This window comes from Lactuca virosa, chromosome 1 (genome assembly GCF_052849685.1).
Source record: "Lactuca virosa cultivar CGN04683 chromosome 1, Lactuca_virosa_CGN04683_v6, whole genome shotgun sequence".
Lineage (NCBI taxonomy): Eukaryota > Viridiplantae > Streptophyta > Magnoliopsida > Asterales > Asteraceae > Lactuca > Lactuca virosa.
Window position 1 is genome coordinate 232,360,739 of NC_136426.1, and position 19,558 is coordinate 232,380,296.

Below are 19,558 nucleotides of genomic sequence, written 5' to 3' on the forward strand. Positions count from 1 at the left end.
GGGATGCTGTAATCATAATCGAATTATAGAATGCAAATAACACAATTGCTATCTCCTTAAAATCTACTTACTGAAAACATTTCCTCACATTCATTTTCATGAATTGGAGAGAAACCTTTTGACACTTAGATTTTTATGGTGTATGTGTTCCTATCCATGTGAATTTGTCATAACCATAATCACAAGACAAGGTTAGTGACAAATCCAAACTCATATGGACTGAACTTGTTCAATCTTAATTTCTTGCCACATGGAAGCAGAAGGGCCTACCATTGCTTCCAAGTTGTTATGCAAACAACTGAGAACTCATAGAACTCACATGCATAATCAACTTTAACTGGAATGGCCACATAAACAAGAATATGTCAACACGATAGGTTACCAATCTCAGGTCGTGTGCTAGTGATTAACAATAGGTTTACTCTTGAAACTATTCAAGATCATTAAGACTCCCACTGTCCTCTTGACATATAAGATTCTATAGTCAAGAATCATTCCTTGACAAACAAATATTCAAGAGTTAGTGCGGTTTCTTATCATGACAAACACTTCACACAATCGGACTTAGTTGGTCTTTGTTTTATCCAAAACATCACAACTTACCAATTTCAAATGTACAAGTGTAGAAAACATTTTACTCTACATTTGATAAGTGTTATAAACCTTTCTTAAGATTATGTCACTCAAGGCTCAATCTTGGAGTGTGACTCTAAGATTTGATTTTGGAAGTATGATTCACCTTTTGACTTAACCATTTTAACAATTCACGATTCCTCTTCTTAGCCATACAAATGCACTAAGATGTCCTTAGAGGATCAATTGTGACATGGTTTCATAATCACTAAGATAATCATAAAACACGATACTCAAGTACTCTCCCTTATTCTCAGATCGGAAAAACTTTTATCTTTCTGCCTAATTTGATTCTTCTTATTCGTCATGCCATACATTGAAACTTTTTTAAATGATTCAAAATTACACTTAATCTTGTAAGCATAACCATATTTACTAAGCTTTAGTAAATCATAACGAATAGTCTTATCGTTCTTTGTGGTGGACCTGACCAGCGCACAACCAAGTGTACCCGATCCCCTAGTCCTTCACTTGACTCACATATACATGTGAACAAGGAATTAGTCTTAATTTCCCAAAGATGAAGGTTCTCATTCATCACACAATACAACTTGCATGATTCCATGTTTCTATCCAACTGAAACTTGGGTGATGAGAATCTTTCCTTATTTGGTAAATTATGACACTACAACAAACGAAAGAATCAAATCCATTTTCCGATATTGCTATCAATAGAAACACATAAACAACAATTTCATAAATGTCATTGTAAGGAAACTTAAAATAAAATAAAATCAGAAAATTTTCTTTTATAAAATTGCGGAAAAACTTTTCCTTGCAATGCAAGTACAAATGAAAACTATGTTGTTATATATTCCTAAGCAATCTATCATAACTCTTAAGCAACAACTCAAAATTATGATCATAGAACCATGCGATCGAAATCCATCTCTTCACGATCAGAATCAGCTTACTCTTCCTTTAAGTTTCCTTTCATTCCTTTGATCTTACAGAACATCAAAATGTAATTACATTACATCATGTATTAAGAATCTCCAAATAGGAACTTAATAGAGTTAGACAGTGGACTTACCTGAGGCAGAGTTAAATTTTTTGACTTTACCATCCTTGCGATCTTTCACGTAATTATGGCAGCTTCGCAACCAATGCCCCTTCTTTTGGCAACAGAAACATATGGACTCTTTGGGAATGGTACAGGAGACTATCTAAGACTTAGCCTTTCTCTTTACCATTTGGTCAAATGACTTGAGCATGACCGATCCCTTTCCATTGGGAAGAGAAATCTTTTTTGGACTTCCAATGTTAGCATTGTCAATGTCCATGGAAGTTTGTGAAGTAGATCTTCCAATCAAATTTTCTTGACCAATGCGCCAAATCATTGCTGCTTCAACAACAATTAGCAAATATTTTAGATCAATAAGGGTCATGTCGTGATCTCCCATACAACAGTCCTTAAAGACACGTTATATGACTTAGGAAGTGATTGAAGAACCAAGTCAACGACCAACTTCCTTGAAACAACGACACCCAACATTCCCAGCCTATCAATGTGCAACTTCATCTCCAAGACATGTGCACACACATACCTTCCATCTTGGTGTTTCCTAGCCAATAGGGCTTGAGTGACCTTGAACTTTTCAAATCTATGAACATGTGGGTTAGGGAGAATTATTGGAGGAGGTGGAGGAAGTGAAACATGATTTCCATTTCCACGATCCAATCGTGGAACACCATCTTCATAAGGAAGGCTTTTTCTAAAAGATTTGGGAAGACCATAGTAGTCTGAACTAGACATCTACAAGGGAGAAATTCAATTTTAGTTGATTTAAGTCCTTAATATAACACCCAACATGAAATATTAAGGCTAGGACCCAACACAATATTTTATAATTCGGAAGAGGGATGTCGTAATCCAATTGCAAAATAATTGAAGGTAGGTAAATGACGATTTACCAATTTCCACCATGAAAAACGAAATTGATTATTAAGTTTTAAATGAATTGAAATTCCTAGATCCTTTGAGATTCATTGAACTTTTCAATGGCATGTTTAAATCTCGATTGTTCCCTTCAAGTTTGTGACTGAGATACCGAGGATCACAAACAAGGTGTGAATAACCATGCAAATGTGCTTGGTACTTTTAATGTTACAGATCACCTAATCAATGTGCCGGTTAACCACACACGCTCCATTGATCTATGATTAACATCAAGCTACCCTTTGCCACATACTATCAGTCCCAGATTAGTGTGCCGGTTAACCACACACGCTCCACTAACGACTTAACAAAGTGCAAAGTGCAATTTCATGGGTTAGCACCAAATTCACATTTTTCCTACGTAACTAAGATTGGAAATTTATAAGTGTTTAGTTACTTGGTATTTTAATTATACTTTTAATGAGAATGTTATATCCTACCCGTTCGGCTAACGACCCTCCACCAGTCAAGGAAGCGGTGGGTGAGAGTGGACACCCATTAAACCACCGTTTTATAGGCAGAAACCTTATACCCCCTTATAGATCGGCTTCGTGAATGAGGCCTACTAACGGTAAGACTGACCTTTTAACTTATACATTTATGATTATTAAACTTTTAATTTTATATAATATAAGGGTGTATTTTAAACTTTTAAAATACTAGATGGTTTAATATATTAATAAATTATACTTTTAATTTAATTAATGTTAAACCATATCATTATGGAATTATTAATTCTCTTTTAATTAAACACTTTAATTAATTTAATAAAGTCCATAAGGTGCAATTTGAACTACTCAAATACTTCAAGGTTCTAAATATAAAAATTCAAAATTAAAAAACTATTTAATTAATTTTTTAATTTATGAACCCAAGAGTTACACCTTTTTAATTTCAAGAGTTTCTTAATTTGAGACTTTTCAAATACCAAAACTTGAGGACAAGTTTTATAACTCTTGAAAAACCTTTGATTTTCATAACTTATGAGTTTAATGTGGTTTTTATGGAAAAAAATTTCATGTTCCATAACTTGAGGACAAGTTATGGAAGACTTTAAAGAACATTTAGATCAATATTTTAATAAATAAAAATTATCATATAATTTATCTATGATCTAGTTAAACTCATAAGTTAAGACAATTCATATCAACAATTTACAAGAAATTAGCCTATTATATAAACTAATACAAATCTTGAAAATTTGACAATTATATTTTAATTAGATGAGTATAATCATTACCATACCAACAAAATCAAATTTTATGAACTAAAACATTCTGTGGTAATGATCCTAATCCAAAACAGGCCAAAACTAGAAAATCTGCAACCTGGAAGCACCTACTCGACGAGTACATGAACTGGACTCGTCGAGTTGCACTTTTACTAAGTGGACTCGTCGAGTCAGTTCATGGACTCGGCGAATTCATCAGTCATAGGCCAGAAATTTGATTTTTTCAGCTTTGAAAATTAACCAAGCATCAAATATAATAGAAAACAACCCTTGTCTCTGATACCACTATTGATTTTTAGTATACTACAACATCCTATGGTGCACATACAACTCTAAATGCTTTGGATCTATGTTTTCTCTAATTATACATGCAATATTGTTTCCAAAGAATTGAGCCTACAACTAGCATACAATTGACATAATCAACATAAATGTGAGTTATAGAATTACCTCTTTGTTGTAGCTTGTAGTTTTGGCCTTTAAGAACTTAACACCCCAAGTGTGATGCCTCAAACGGTTCACAACACACATAGGACAAAGGAGCACTTAAGAGAGAGGTTCTATGCACTCAAAATCGGTTATGGAACTCCAAGAACACTTATAGTCCGATTTTAGGAGCTAAGGGAGTCCTTTTATAGTGTGGCAAAGACTAGGGTTACATCCATGAAAACCCTAATGCACCATGACCTTTCACATTACTTAGGCTCCATGGGTTAAACCTTCATGGTCTATCCATGGACTATCATATTGGTTTAACCCATCCTAAATAACTATTGGCCCACACTATAAGAATCATTGATTTACCAAATCAATCCCATATATTTAATTAGTCTCTTTTGATCACAAAATTAATTCCAAATTAGTTCTTGATCAATACTAATTAAATAATATGATTTCATATTAATATATTAGAACTTATAATATATTAATAAATCATAAGTAACCTCTTACTCAAGTATCCATCCTATCAAATTGTCCTGGTGATATGCAACCCGAAATGGACCATGCTACTCTCGGGTCAAGTACATACCAATAATAGTTATGGGCTTAGACACCTAATCCAACAGGTACATCATCCACTGTCGTCTTACTCTTGTCCCTAGTATCCATAACATACGCGACGTAACCCGCGCAATCCTGCTGAAGGTAGCGCCTCGCTCTCGCTGCTGAACATAGAGTCGGTCCACCCTGCGGCCTCTCTCCCTGAATCATTAACCCTCCCCCAATAGGAGTCAGAACCCTCACTAGTTGCTGCTCATAGTCGATCACTGCCCCGTTGGGGATCAACTAGTCCATACCAACTATAACCTTATTCCATCGCAGGGGAATAGGGACTAGATCCACATAAAACTGCTCATCGAACATCTGCAGCGTACATACTCGGTGAACCCTCACAACCCTGACGGTCCTATCGTCTGCTATCTCTACATCAAGTGGGCAATCCAGCTCCCCAGGAGCCCAAGTGAATCGCTTGCTGAGCGCGAGCGACACAAAAGATCGAGTGGCACCCGAATCAAACAGTACCGAAGCTGATACATCGTTCACTAAGATAATCCTATAACAAAACACATAAACATAAGTAATAATAAATATCAATAAAGAGATAAGGGAAAAATACATACCCGTCACCACGTCGGGTGCTGCTCGTGCCTCCTCTGCTGTCAACTGAAAGGCCTTGCTCTTCGCCACAAGCGCCTCACCCCCCCTAACAGCCGTTTTGTAATCCTTAATGTAGCAGGGGCTGGTGCTGCCACTTGCCCTGTTGCTGCTAAACTCGGGCACTGGGACCGCTTGTGTCCCCTCTGATTGCACTGAAAGCAAATCAGATATGATACTGTCATGGTAGTGGTAGTAGCTATACAATCTCTTCTCACATGTCCACTTCGGCCGCACTTGAAGCAACCTGAAATCCCTGCCTTGCCGCATTTGCCACAACGGCTGCGGCCCTGCTGGCTCCTAGGTCTGTGATCTGTCACCTTGGGTTTCTTGCCTGAACTCCCTGTCTGAACCCTCTCGAGGTTCCTCTTCCTCTCCATCTCTAAATCCAATTCTCTTTGCCGATCCCTAGCAATCATGTACTCCAGCATCTTGTAGCTGGAGTGGCTTACAAACTGGCGGATATCACTCCTCAACATCTCACGATATCAGGCCTTTTTCATCTCATCGTCTTCCATTTACTGCGGAACGAGAAGGGCCCTCTCCCTGAACATCACGGTGATCTCAGTCACCGTCTCAGTCGTCTGCTGGAGATCCTGGAACTCCCTTGCAAGCTGTTGCACCTCAATAACAGGTGCAAACTCGGCCCTGAACCTGGCCAAAAAATCACTCCAAGTCATCGCATCTAGAACTGCGTCATCTCCAATGGCTCGTCCGACCTCCTCCCACCAGTCACGTGCCCTGTCCTTCAGAATACAGGACACAAGTCGAACCTTGTCCCCCTCAGGACATCTGCTAGTGCAGAATGCGTTGGCGACATCCGCCAACCATCTAGTGCTCGCAATGGGGTCCCGATCCCCATGGTAGTCGGGAGCTCCACAAGCTCTGAACTTCCTGAATGTCAGTGTGCGCGACCCCATCATGGCCGCCACCTCGGTGCGGAAAGCACTCAATCTCTCATCTAGAAGCTCCAAAATACCCTCCTTGATCATGCCGAAGATCACAGGAGTCTGATCCAGAATACTACGCGTGATATCAGAGGAGATGAAGTCCCTCGTCCGGTCATCCAACTGCCCGGCTCCAGAGCCCGAGCCCGATCCCTCACCGGCACCTGAACTGTCGACTAGTCTAGTGCGTAGTGTCACCATACTGAAAATACACCATAAATATCAGTATACTCATCATAAATCGAGGGATCTCACATATTACAAGTTTCCTGGATTCATCTCAGACTTCCTTGATTCGAGTATGGATCCTCTGCTTTCAGTAGTACGGGCCCATACTACCTTCCACATCTATTCGTACTTTCCTCAAGAACTGCCTTGACTTCACCAAGTCGCTTCTACTGCTACTGCTTCACGCGCTACTCTCATCCTAGGCTTTCCCTAGGATTATCAACGACCCACTGTTCGCCATCAGCTGCATAAGAATTCCCTGCTATCTCCCCCTAACTAGCTCGCGAATACTATTACATATTACTAAGACTAGATAATTCTTCGAATGAGGGATCCTACCCTACAACGGTTGGACTCAAACATGAGCTGCGCAATAGAGCTAGACCTAACCTTCTGAAATTATTTAGTCCTCGGAATATGTAACTTAACATATTAGTTTACTAGTTAGTAAAAGATAACTAACACTCCTAAAAGCACAAAGCAAGAAGCATTCGAGCATTGAGTAAACATAATCAAGCATATCTCATTCCGGCCATCCCAGACTAATCTGTACTAGCATGCAGTTCATAAAGCTGAGATACATATAACAGGCATATACAACATCCTTCCAAGTTCCTTAGCCCTAATCTAGCATGCAGTTCTCATAAGGCTGATACACATATAACAAGCACATAAGGTATCCTTCCTAGATCCTTAGTCCTAGTCTAGCATGCAGTTCTCATAACATATCATAACATAAACTTGTATGGGTAATTTGGTAGTACTTACTTGAGCTCGACTGATTGCATGCACCACACCCTTTTCTCTTTTCCAAGTTCGTTTCTCTTTTTTAAAAATGCTTTTCAAAATTCTTTTTATAAAAATGATTTTATTTTGAAAATTTCTATACCAATTCCTTAGTTTGATTTCAGACACACCCGAAAGTGTGACCGAATCCCTTAAACCAAGGCTCTGATACCAACTTGAAACATCTCAAAAGTACGGTCCAAAAATTTCGTTTTAAAAATCATTAATAAAAACCAAGGTTGTAAAAATCGCTCGGCGGTAGCTCGGCGGTTGACTGGCGATAAGCGATTAATCAGACTAGGCGGGGATTAATCGAAGATTAATCGGGGACCCTTAATTATTAATAAAATTATTTAAAAAATTAATATTCCTTAAAAACCTAAGTATTTGAAAATTTAAAAATTTAAAAATTTAAAATTTTGAAAAATATAGTTTAATATTTTAAAATTTGAAAGCTTAAAAGTTTAAAACCAAGAATACAAATCATCGTATAAGAATACATAAGTCGTGTAACTCAAAATAACATAATATCTGTCAATGTATCAAAATCATATCAAATATCAGAGTGAATCATCCCAGGCTAAAACTGTGGTGTGTGCCATGCAGTCATCCGGAGCTCTTCCCTTTGCTAGCTGAAGTGCCTGAAACCAAAACTGAAAACTGTAAGCACGAAGCTTAGTGAGTCTCCCCAAACTACCACATACCACATACCATAAACATAAACATATAATAGCATGCATTGGGCCTTGCCTACTATATCGGGCCCCGCCCGACATCTGACCGAAGTCCGACATCGGCCCCGCCGGTATCGGACCGAAGTCCGGCATTAGACCAAAGTCCGGTATACATAGAACATAACAACAAGCATATAACACATAATCATACAACATAAACATATAAACATTCCTCGGGCTTGCCCCGGAATCGGACCGGAGTCCGGAACACATAACATATAACATATAAACTAAACCTTCCTCGGGCTTGCCACGACATCGGACCGAAGTCCGGAACACATAAACAAACACATGCAAGAATAACGAATACATCAAGCATACAAACATTCCTCGGGCTTGCCCCGACATCAAATCGAAGTCCGGAAACATATAGCTACATCGGGCTAACCCCGGCATTGCTAGCATACATAAACGGGACGACCTTGGTGCCTTAGACCCGTTCCTACTCGAAGAGGACTCACCTCGCAAAGCTGACTGCTGAAATGTCGAGTGAGGAATCTCTGACGACTGCTTCAACGACTCCCCGACTATTATTATCACAATAACACTTAGTCAAAACCTGATAATTCTCCTTAGGGTAAAATGACCATTTTACCCCTGGTCAAGGTCAACGCTTTGGTCAAAATCAACCTTCTGGTTGACCCAACTCGTCGAGTTGCTCCATCAACTCGTCGAGTCCTAGAACCTGAAATCGTGATCTAACTCATCGAGTTCCCAGGCTACTTATAGTCGCGATCTACCGTATCAACTCGTCGAGTCCCTTCACTAACTCGTCGAGTTCTATCTTAAGCTAAAACGGGACAAAACAACTCAACTCGTCGAGTCCCTCTATGGACTCGCTGAGTTCTTCTGTCTGATTGAGCCATCTCAATGGATTAAGCTCCTACTTTCAGATCCAAACTCCGTGCTTCATCTACACATTGGGAATACACTTTTAAGGGTAAAATTTCCAACTTTACCCAGTATTAGTCCTTTTTAATGGATTTAGCTCAAACCCTAACTCTCTAGAACATAGATCTTGGTCCACAAGCCATAATACTCTAAACCAAAGGACACTATAATAGATCTAGGCCTTGGACATCATTTGGACATGTAAAGTTCCTAGCTTTCCTCCCATGCATGGCCTTTTAGGGCTAAAAAGGCCAAAATAACGTTTTTAAGCTTGCATGGGGCTTCCATGGTCATAAAGTTTGCACCTTTATGCCATGGAACCCCTTCTAGATCCCAAATCCCAAAGACCAAGGTTCTTGAACCAAAACCCTCATAAAAATGGAAGTTATAGATCGAATGAATGAATGATCAAGTTAGAGACTTGATTACCAGAAAGTGATGAGGATGGAAGGAAATCCCTAGATCTACAATCTTCTCCTTGAACCTTTTAGGTCCTTCTTCTTCTTCTTCTAGCTTCAAGAACACACAAAATCACTCCAGAATGGCTCACACACTCACAAAATGCTCTAGGGTTTTGTGTATTAGGGTTTTGGACTTGGAGGCTGGAAATGAAGCCAAAATGTGGGGATTAAGATGCTTAAATAGGGTGCCAAACCCCGAAATTAGGGTTTCACTCAGGCAGACCTACTCGCGGAGTCGAGGGCTCTCGACTCGTCGAGGGCTATCGACTCGTCGAGTAGATAACTGAAAACCCGCGTCAAAGACTCGATTCTACTCGAAGAGTCTGGGGCTTCCAACTTGTCGAGTAGCTCTATAAAAATGAATAATTTTATAAATAAATGCGTACCAGAAACCAGGCGTTACAAATTTACTCTGACTCACAAGTAGAATCAGCCACAATTTGCTACTTGGAACTTTTCCAAGTCACCTCTCCACCATTTGTTAGGGTGCAAAGTCACGCTTGGATGAGGCTTTACCCACTTGTATTGTGCGATGAGTTGCCTTTCTTATAAATAGGAAGTGAGAGGCACTCATTTATGTAATGATCATATTGGAGTGTTAGTCTAGAGAGAGAATTTATACAAGACCCATTTGTATACTCTTTCAAGATCTAATGAGAGCTTAAAAAGATTTATTTACTCCTTGTGTTCTTGAGTTTACATGATGATTCACTATATATTTTCTAATTCCGCACATGTCATCATAATCAACACCACTACAATTGTTATCAGAGCGGGTGTTCTTGATTTGAACAAGAATTGATCCTTGATGGCTTTCTAGATTTGGTGATTCTTCATGTTCTTATTGATCTTCATTTTTTGAGTGTGTTTTGTGCTCTAGAAATCTAATTTTTCCTTGATTTGATCCATAATTCGATTTTCTCTCTCTAGAATACTTGTTTGTACCACTTTCTCTCACTAGAATTTGGTTCATATTCACTTTCTCACTCTAGAGATCTCCTTGATTTTCAATTTCTCTCTCTAGAAAACCCAAGTTCATATCGTTTGATTCGAAAGAAAAGAAGAAATTATGGAGAAATGGATGATACAGAGTGAAGATTTTCAAAGTGAATGCACTTTTGAATATCTTCTTTATAGCTTGACTGTTGTATTGAAAAGTGAAAGGGATCACGTTGTAAATGGAGAAAAGAATGAAGTTGGAGAATTAATTAGTTGTCCAATTTATCAAACGAAAGATTTGTTTGATCGTTTGGTTACAACATATCAAAAGAGACGAAGAAATAAGAAAGAAGGAGAAGTCATAAAAGGAATTCCTCGTGCTGAATGCAAATATAGAAGCAATAAACTTAAATACTATGCAGATTGTCGTGAACCTCGGGAACGTGTTCTTGATGATGATCATGATGTTCAAGAAAAAGGAGTTCAAGTTGATTCTTAAGATGAAAAAGTTTTTTGCTTGATTGGAGTTCAAACAAATGATATTTTGTGTTCTTGTGATTCGTTTGAATGAATGATTTCTTATCGGAAGCCGGTGATCCAAGAAATTAACAAGTATTAAACTCCAAAAGATTTGATTCAAACTCAAAAAGTTGAAGTTGTAGAAAGTGGGTTTGTTCATGAAATCAAGTCTTCAAGATGCAAAAAGATGAGAAAGAAAAATAAGAAGAAGATTAAACGGAAGAACAAGCATGTGTACTCACAAAAATCGTCAAATGTTGTGAAGCCGAAATCCATGAAACAAATTTGGGTTCCAAAGCAACAATTTCCAAATGTTGCATTGAATTTGAAGTCAAAACCCAAAAAGTGTTGGTGGTTCTTTTGAAGATGTTCTTGGATAGTTGAAGAACACGAAGAACTCAAAGAACGAGTTGTACATCACGCATAGTGGGTGGTACAATGTTCAAATTGGAGATTTTCTCATTCCAACAAAAGAACCAAGATCTTCTAAATTCGATTCGTGTGTTGAAAATGGAACTCGTTTCGTCAAAAAGGTAACTCAAATTCTCAAATGGATTCCAAAACATTCTTAATTTCAATTCGTATGTTGCGTTTTTCAATTTTTTATCGATTTGTCTCATTGGATCAAATCCGATTCAACCCCATTGACTGATCTAATTTTTTTTAGATCAAAACCAAAATCAAACTAATTATTTTTTTAAATTTCGAAATTCAATATTTAGTTAGTCAAGCCCAATCTAAAGCTTTTTTGTTAATCAGCCCATTTCATTGATTCGAATACTGTTCATTGAATTCAAGCCCAATAATCATTTGACTACTGTTCTTATTCTATACCTAAATCAGACTCAATTTCATTGTCTGTTCATCAATATTGAGTTCTTATTCTCAATAGAGTCACTGTCAAATGTTGATGTCGAAAGCTATACAGCTTGAAAATCTAAAGCACATAGAATCGAAAATCAGTGAAATTGGAATAATAATTCGATTATTGGTTGAAGGATTAAACTTCGACTACGAACTGAGTTTGATAATCGAAGGATGCAAGTTTGACCGATGTTGTTGTTAGTAATCTTGGAATCGAATCATATTATTGTGTATGAATCGAAAGTTTATTGAATCGATTTGTAAGGATGACGAACTGTTGAACCTCGCATCACATAGATGATTCGCATTAGGTCAAACCTTCAAAAGTCAAAATTGTTTTTTTTAGTTTGAGTTTGCGATGGTGGAGACGATCTCGCAAGATGTTCGAAGTCTAGACTTGGATTCATTGGTTGATGTTGGTTCGAAATTGAGTTGTGTTTGGAGTCTAAAATCAACATTGATTTGGGGCTAATGGTCAAATCGTTTGGAGATGTGATAGACTCAAATGGAAAGGCAAACGAATTTGGAATGAAATCAGTATGTTTGAAGTCGACTTTTATGTTTGATAGTCGACTGCTTGAGTATCAATGTCGAGTCGAATGTGATTATTGGGATGAACAAACATTGACTAGGCTAACGAACTGTGAAGGTATTGATAACGAATCAATGATTTTGGGTTCACTGTAATGTAGTAACGAATGTGGTGATTTTGATTCAATTTCGATTCCTGAAAGTCGATATTGAGTTTGGTGTGTTTGGAGGTTTTTAATCGAATGTATTGATTGATTTTGGGTTAGTCTCAACAAGCGAAGGAAATATTGCTGAAGAATTCGACTTTGAATGTTGATTGGTTTAGAATTAGAAATCGAGATTTAACCTGGAAGTGACGAACAGGTGGGTGACGATGATTTTTGATCGAAATACTGTAGTCGATAGTTGAATGAAAAGCAAAGAAGTGGTTTTGATAATGAAATGGGAAGGTTGTATACTGAATTCGTTACTGATGGTCCTTTACTGGATTTCGAAAGTTTGAAGTCTAGGTTTGATTTTTGTTCGTGATGTTGAGTTGCAGTTGATGAAAAGCGAAGGTTTTTGGAGTCGTGTATTGATATTTCGAAAATTTTGGTTATTAGTTTCGAAAGTTTGATAACGAATTGGGAAGTGATGATAATTTCGAAGGTTTCTATTGGGTATCGACTAACAAAAGTTTTTACTTGGTATCGACTCGTGACTGGGTAACTCGTGACTGGATAACTCGTAACTGGGTAACTGGAAATCTTCGTTATCTGGGTTTCGAATTGAAGAAGAAAACCAAGTTTCGAAATTGGTCCTTAAGCTTTCGAAGATTTGACAACTTTTCTCCACCTTCGAAATTTGGAGTTACTTTCGACAGTTTGGAAGAAAGGAGGCAGAATTTCTGAAAAGAGTCCCTGAAATTTCGAAAGTTTGGCAGAACATAACCAATTTCGAAAATGGAGTTACTAAGCTGAGATATTAAAGAATGTTCATTTCTGGTCCCTATAGTTGGTGCGAACTTACACTTTATGCCCAGTTTCGTAAATGGAGGAGTGTTTCGCATCTTTAGCTATTTTTGGCGCAACGGGTCCCTGCAGAATTTTGTTATTGACAGTTTTTACCCGGATTTTGGAAAATCTTGCAACTTCCACCCAAAAAGTCAAAATTTTTCACAAATTGGAAATTTTTTGTGGCTTTTTCGCGATTGGTTCTCCGTGCAAAATTTTTGGTGTTTCATTTTTGGTACACATCAAGGGGGAGTATTGTATCGTTCATTCCTCGAGCGCTTCTCACCCTTAATGGGTTTTATAATCAGTTTTTTGATTATAAAAGGGGGAGAATGATGGGTATTCGAAGCGGGTTTTTCGGGTATTCGTTGCGTATTTTGAAGACCGGTGTCAATTCGAGGGGGAGTTTGGTCTTGATCGCGCGAGCTCATTGGATATTGAAGCCGGACATCTAATCCTAACTTTGAGGGGAGAATGTTAGGGTGCAAAGTGACGCTTGGATGTGGCTTACCCTTATTGATGTGTAAATGAGTTGTCTTTCCTATAAACAGGAAGTGAGTAACACTCATATTTAGGATGATCATTTTGGAGTGTTAGACTAGAGAGAGAATTTGTACAAGACCCATTTGTATACTCTTTCAAGATCTACTATGAGCTAAACCATATTTATTTACTTCATCTATTCTTGATTTTGTATGATGATTCACTAGATCTTTTCTAGTTCCGCACATGCCATCATAATCAACACCACTACACCATTTAATAGAAATAACAAACCATAATGAGAATAACTATTATCCCTATCCATTTGAAAGATGACATCACTATAACCACTCACTTTAAGTTCATCTTTACCACCGAAAACTAAGATCATATCTTTGGTTTTCTGTAAATACTTACGTATATTCTTCACTGCTCTACAATGAGCTGTGTCAGGATTTCCCTGATATCGACTAACCATGCTCAACGCATAAAACACATCCGGGCGAGTATAACTCATAACATACATAATCGTTCCTAGAGCTGAAGCAAATGGGACTCGACTCGAGTAATTAAGTAAAATACCACTTAAACTTGCTTAATAAACACTGATATATCGTACAACAGGTCTAATTATAGTAACATTCAAGATGATTGACCCTCAATTGTTGACCTATTTTACCAATTGTTATAGGGCTATTGAGAACATACTATTTGTTCTCATAGCGAAGTGTCATATTCAAATTATGCATCCAGTGCATGTAGTTTGGACCAGAAAGCTTTTGTTTTAACAGAATTGACAGAAGAGTGAAATGTATGCTATAGTACTTATATTTAATACTTTTAATATGAACCATTTACTATAATATCCCTTTCGGAAAACGACAATCCCCACACAAAGAAGTGGTGGGTGGAAAGGACACTCATTCGACGATCATTTTATAGGTCGTTTCCTTATACCCCTCTTACAGCATGACTTCATTAATGAGGTTTACTCGTGGATTAATTGCCAAATTATTTGTCTTCTACATATAGTATTAATATATATATATATATATATATATATATATATATATATATATATATATATATATATGAGTATTATAAAACTTTTAAGAATATAAAGTTTAAATTTGATTAACTTTATTAACTGTTAATTAATTAATATGTATATCAACTGAGATTTAATGATTATCTTTTAATTAACATTTAATAAATTATATTAAGTATTTTAAGAATTAAGTTATTAGTTTAATTAGGATTTTAATTAAATAATATTAATTCTTTATCTTTCTTCCTTAATTTTCGAATTAGGGTTTATCCAATTACGTAGTTTAATTATTTATATTTTGTACAATTAAAATAATGATTATCCTACAATTCGAAATAAGGCAAGAAAATCAGAAATCTATTGCAATTTTAAGTGCGTTGTGCCTTATGATTGACATGTTTTTCAATTTTTCAGTTTCGATTCTAGTTTCATATATGCACATATAACAGAGAACCCTCGGCTATGATACCACTGATGTGTTTTCTAGGTTACAAATAATAAAAATTATGCAGCAAAAACATAAACACTTTATAGGTACATGCAACCTAGAGATCTATAACATTCTCACAATTATAGCAACATACTTTATGAAACAATCATCTAACCTATGTAATATCGAAACTCAAATGGTTAGAATACATACCTTCTTGTAATAATCTAATAATGCAATCTACTCTCTTGAAATCTTCATTGGAAAGCAAGCACCAATAATATGGATGCCTCTAGTGGTTCACACCCAAATCCTAGAAATCGTTCGAACGAAATATAGGAGAGAGGGGGAGGCAGGGAGAGGAAATCTAATTTCTCTATATATGTATGTAGAGATCGGTTTTGCTAAGATTATGGACCCCATTTATTTATAGCTGGTGGAAATCCTAATTTGAATAATAAAATAATAGTATTTTAAATCAATTCAGATTAATTTTCTTTTCAGCTTTAGGAGGCTTCCAGAATCCTTCTGGTTCCTCCTCAAAACCGTCCAAGGCATGAGAGGTTCAAGAATTGCGTCCCTTGATCAACTGTAATTCAGCCCTTGTACCTTTAATTAATTCTAATTAATTTCGAATGAATTCTGATTAATTCTTAACTATTTCTAATTAATATATTAAGAATATAATATATTAAAAAATCATTTTATCTCTCTCCTAATATCATTTCTAGTTATTTCTAGTTATAATGACAACCCAAAAAGGACTTTGCTCTTATTCCACAAAGTTATACCAATTTAGTAATGCCCTTAGACACCATAATCCAACAATTTATTCCTTCAAGCCAAAGTCTCGTAAGTATTACATACACACCGATTAACCCATTAAGTACCAATAACCACGAAGGATTTAAGTAGAACCATTCCTTAAGTAGAAACTTAAGTAAGGTAGATCTAGCATGTTATAATCATAAATGAAGATTGAAATGTGGAAACACAAATAAGCAACTCATGATATCTATATTTAGATCTGCTACCCCCATAAGTTTTCGGAGAAGAGAGTTCACTTCCGATATCCACCACCTTACTTTTACCACTCTAGTATTTCTCAGATCAGAAACAAGGAACGACAACAAAGAATTTCGCCGATGGCAGTCATGGTTTTCCAATGAGGCTTCTCCATCATTCACGGTGGTATCTCTCACTCACTCTCTCCCTCTCGCTTCTCACTTGGCAGCACAAGCAAACAATAATCAATGGAAGCTAGGGTGTAGGTTTGTAGATAATCTGATGCAATGAAAAAAAATGGAAGGAGGAACCCCTCCCCCATGGTATGTTATATATATATATATATATATATATATATATATATATATATATATGTATGTATGTATATATGTATATATATGGGACAATGAGACCAAAAATCATGACTCGGTAGAAATAGTCCGTGAATTCTGGTCATTTCAAACAATATAACCCTTAAACCCTAGATCATACTCAAAACAAGTTTCAAAAATAGACCATTAGCCATTCTAATTCCTTTTTCCTCCATTAATGTCATTATAAATATATTATTATTATTATTATTATTATTATTATTATTATTATTACACCTTACTTGTTTAGTTAATTAACTATTTAACAATTACATAGAAAAAGTCTTATAAATACCTTTTTAAATTAATTAAACGCTATTGATTCCCTATTTCTATGTATTTGATCATTATAATGTTTATATTACACTTTTAAAATAGCTAATTGGAAACAAGGCGTTACAACTCTCCTCCACTTACAATAGTTTCGTCCTGGAAATTATTGGTCTTGACTTTTGCTTCTGATACACACTACGTCACCAAGCCACATCTCGTAATAGCTCTTAGGTTTATATTAGTTCCTCATACAAATCTTTTCTTGGCTTCAGCTTACCATATTTTTAACTATCTCACACTCGGAAGAGTGTCCCTTGAGCTATATATTATGATCTTTATCTTGCAATTTCTAAATCTTGTCCTCATTGAATAGCGTAGCTGATCGTCTATTATACATTGACTAACTTGCTCTATTCCCCAATTAGGAAACCTTCCATTTCCTTACATTATCTCATATGAAGGCATGTTGACATAGAATTGTTAACTAAATATCATATTAAAACTCTACTTACATGAATTAATTGACCCAACTACCAAGGATTATGGCATAATACCGTTTTGGCTGACGAGGTGTTCCAAACAATGAACCTATCGTAACCAAAAATTACATTTGAAGAACTTAGTATAAACTCTCTCCTTCCTTAAAACCTCTAATGCCTCCCACAAATGACTTTCGTGCCTTCCTTTCATCTTTGAGTAGGCCAAGATATCGTCAATAACAAAATGACAGACTGGTTAAACATGGGTCAAACAACTCGGTCATCAAAACCATAAATGGTGCGGGTGCATTAGTGAGCCCAAACAACATTACTACAAAATCATAGTGGATAAACTGAGTCCTGAAGGTCGTCTTTGGTACATACTTTTCTTTCACTCTCATCTGATGGGACCCGAAATGAAGATCAATCTTGGAAAACCAATATGCATCCTGAAGTTGGTCAAACAAATTGTCAATCCTTGACAGTGGGTAATAGCCCTTCACAGTAATCTTATTAAGCTCCCTATAGTTTATGCACATCTTATGCAAACCATCCTTCTTCTTGATGAACAAATCAATGCTTTATTGGACTTTATTCAAAAATAGTTTCTAAAACTCAAAGATAGCAATAAAATCATTTTATAATTTGAATAACTTCAGCTAGTTTTTTTCCTACCAAACGATCATCTTGCAAATATTGGAAAGAAAACACAACATGAGGTAAAATGGTTAACAAATTTTGTAGTTCTTTGATTCGTTAAGGGGAGTTTTAAAGTTGATTAATAATGTAGAGAGCAAACTAGAACTCCTCCAAAGTATAACACCAACAATTAGCGAACTTGATAGGATGCTAGTCTTGAACTCATAAGATTTAAGACAAAACCCAAGTAAAGTCTTAGGGAGAGTACATAAGTATGTAATCTCTAAAGCCTTAAGAAAACTAGAGAGAAATAAAGAGAGAATGCATGTTACGGTTTAGATAAGAGAAAAGGTAAGAGTGTCCAAGCCTTCATAAAGCCAAAATTTACCCTATAGTTCTTAACACTTTAAGGTCTACATAACCCTAAGCGTATAGTATATTATTATATGAAGACATGTTTCCACAACATGCCTCTTATAATAAACTAACTAAAATAAATCAACTCTTGTCTCCTCATCCTTATTCACAACAATAAGATAGTAAGAAGGCAAAAAATATAAAAATTTCCTTTAAGATTTTATAAGATATAAAACCTTATCCCTTTAGCTAAAAGACAAACGTATTTGTAGTCAAAATAGAATACATGTCTTAAGAAATCGTACCTGATAATATATTGTGATACTTGACATTGGAAATTATTATTTTCATAAAATAAATAATTCTCAAATAATTATAAGAGTTATGAATATTTATTAAGAATCAAATTCTTATAAATAATATGGTGGTTCTATATGCTTAACGATGACCATTAAATGATATTTCTAACACCATATGATCTTATAGGGTCACCCCAGTAACAAGTAGACACTAGAATTAATTAATATTTTAGTATATGAGTTTGATTTATATTAAAATATTAGAACTCTTAGAAATAATAATAAAAAATATGATTCATAAGTGTATGAATTATTATAAGTTTGGTAGTTATATTGATTAATTATTAAATGATTTAGTTTGTGTGAAATTTATTTTTATATTTTAAAGAGTTTGATTAAATAAATAGAACTAACATATATATATATATATATATATATATATATATATATATATATATATATATATATATATATATATATATATATATATATATATATATATACACACACACTAGATGTGTGCCCGCGTAAAACAGCGGCGATAAATAGTTTTTTGGCGAATAATTTTCTGACGGAAAAATAATTATTAGATTTTGTTATTAGTTATTATGTAATAAGAAAAATTACTACTTTTAATTAAAATATTTATGTTTACAACTTATATTTATATTGTATGTTTATAAATTTGATGTAAATTAATTATTATCTGTATCTAGTTTAAGAAATGTAAATTAACTTAAATTGATGAATAAAAAATGTAAATTAACTTATATTGATAAATTTAATATTTTAAATTTGTTATTTTGCTCAAAATTAATTTTTT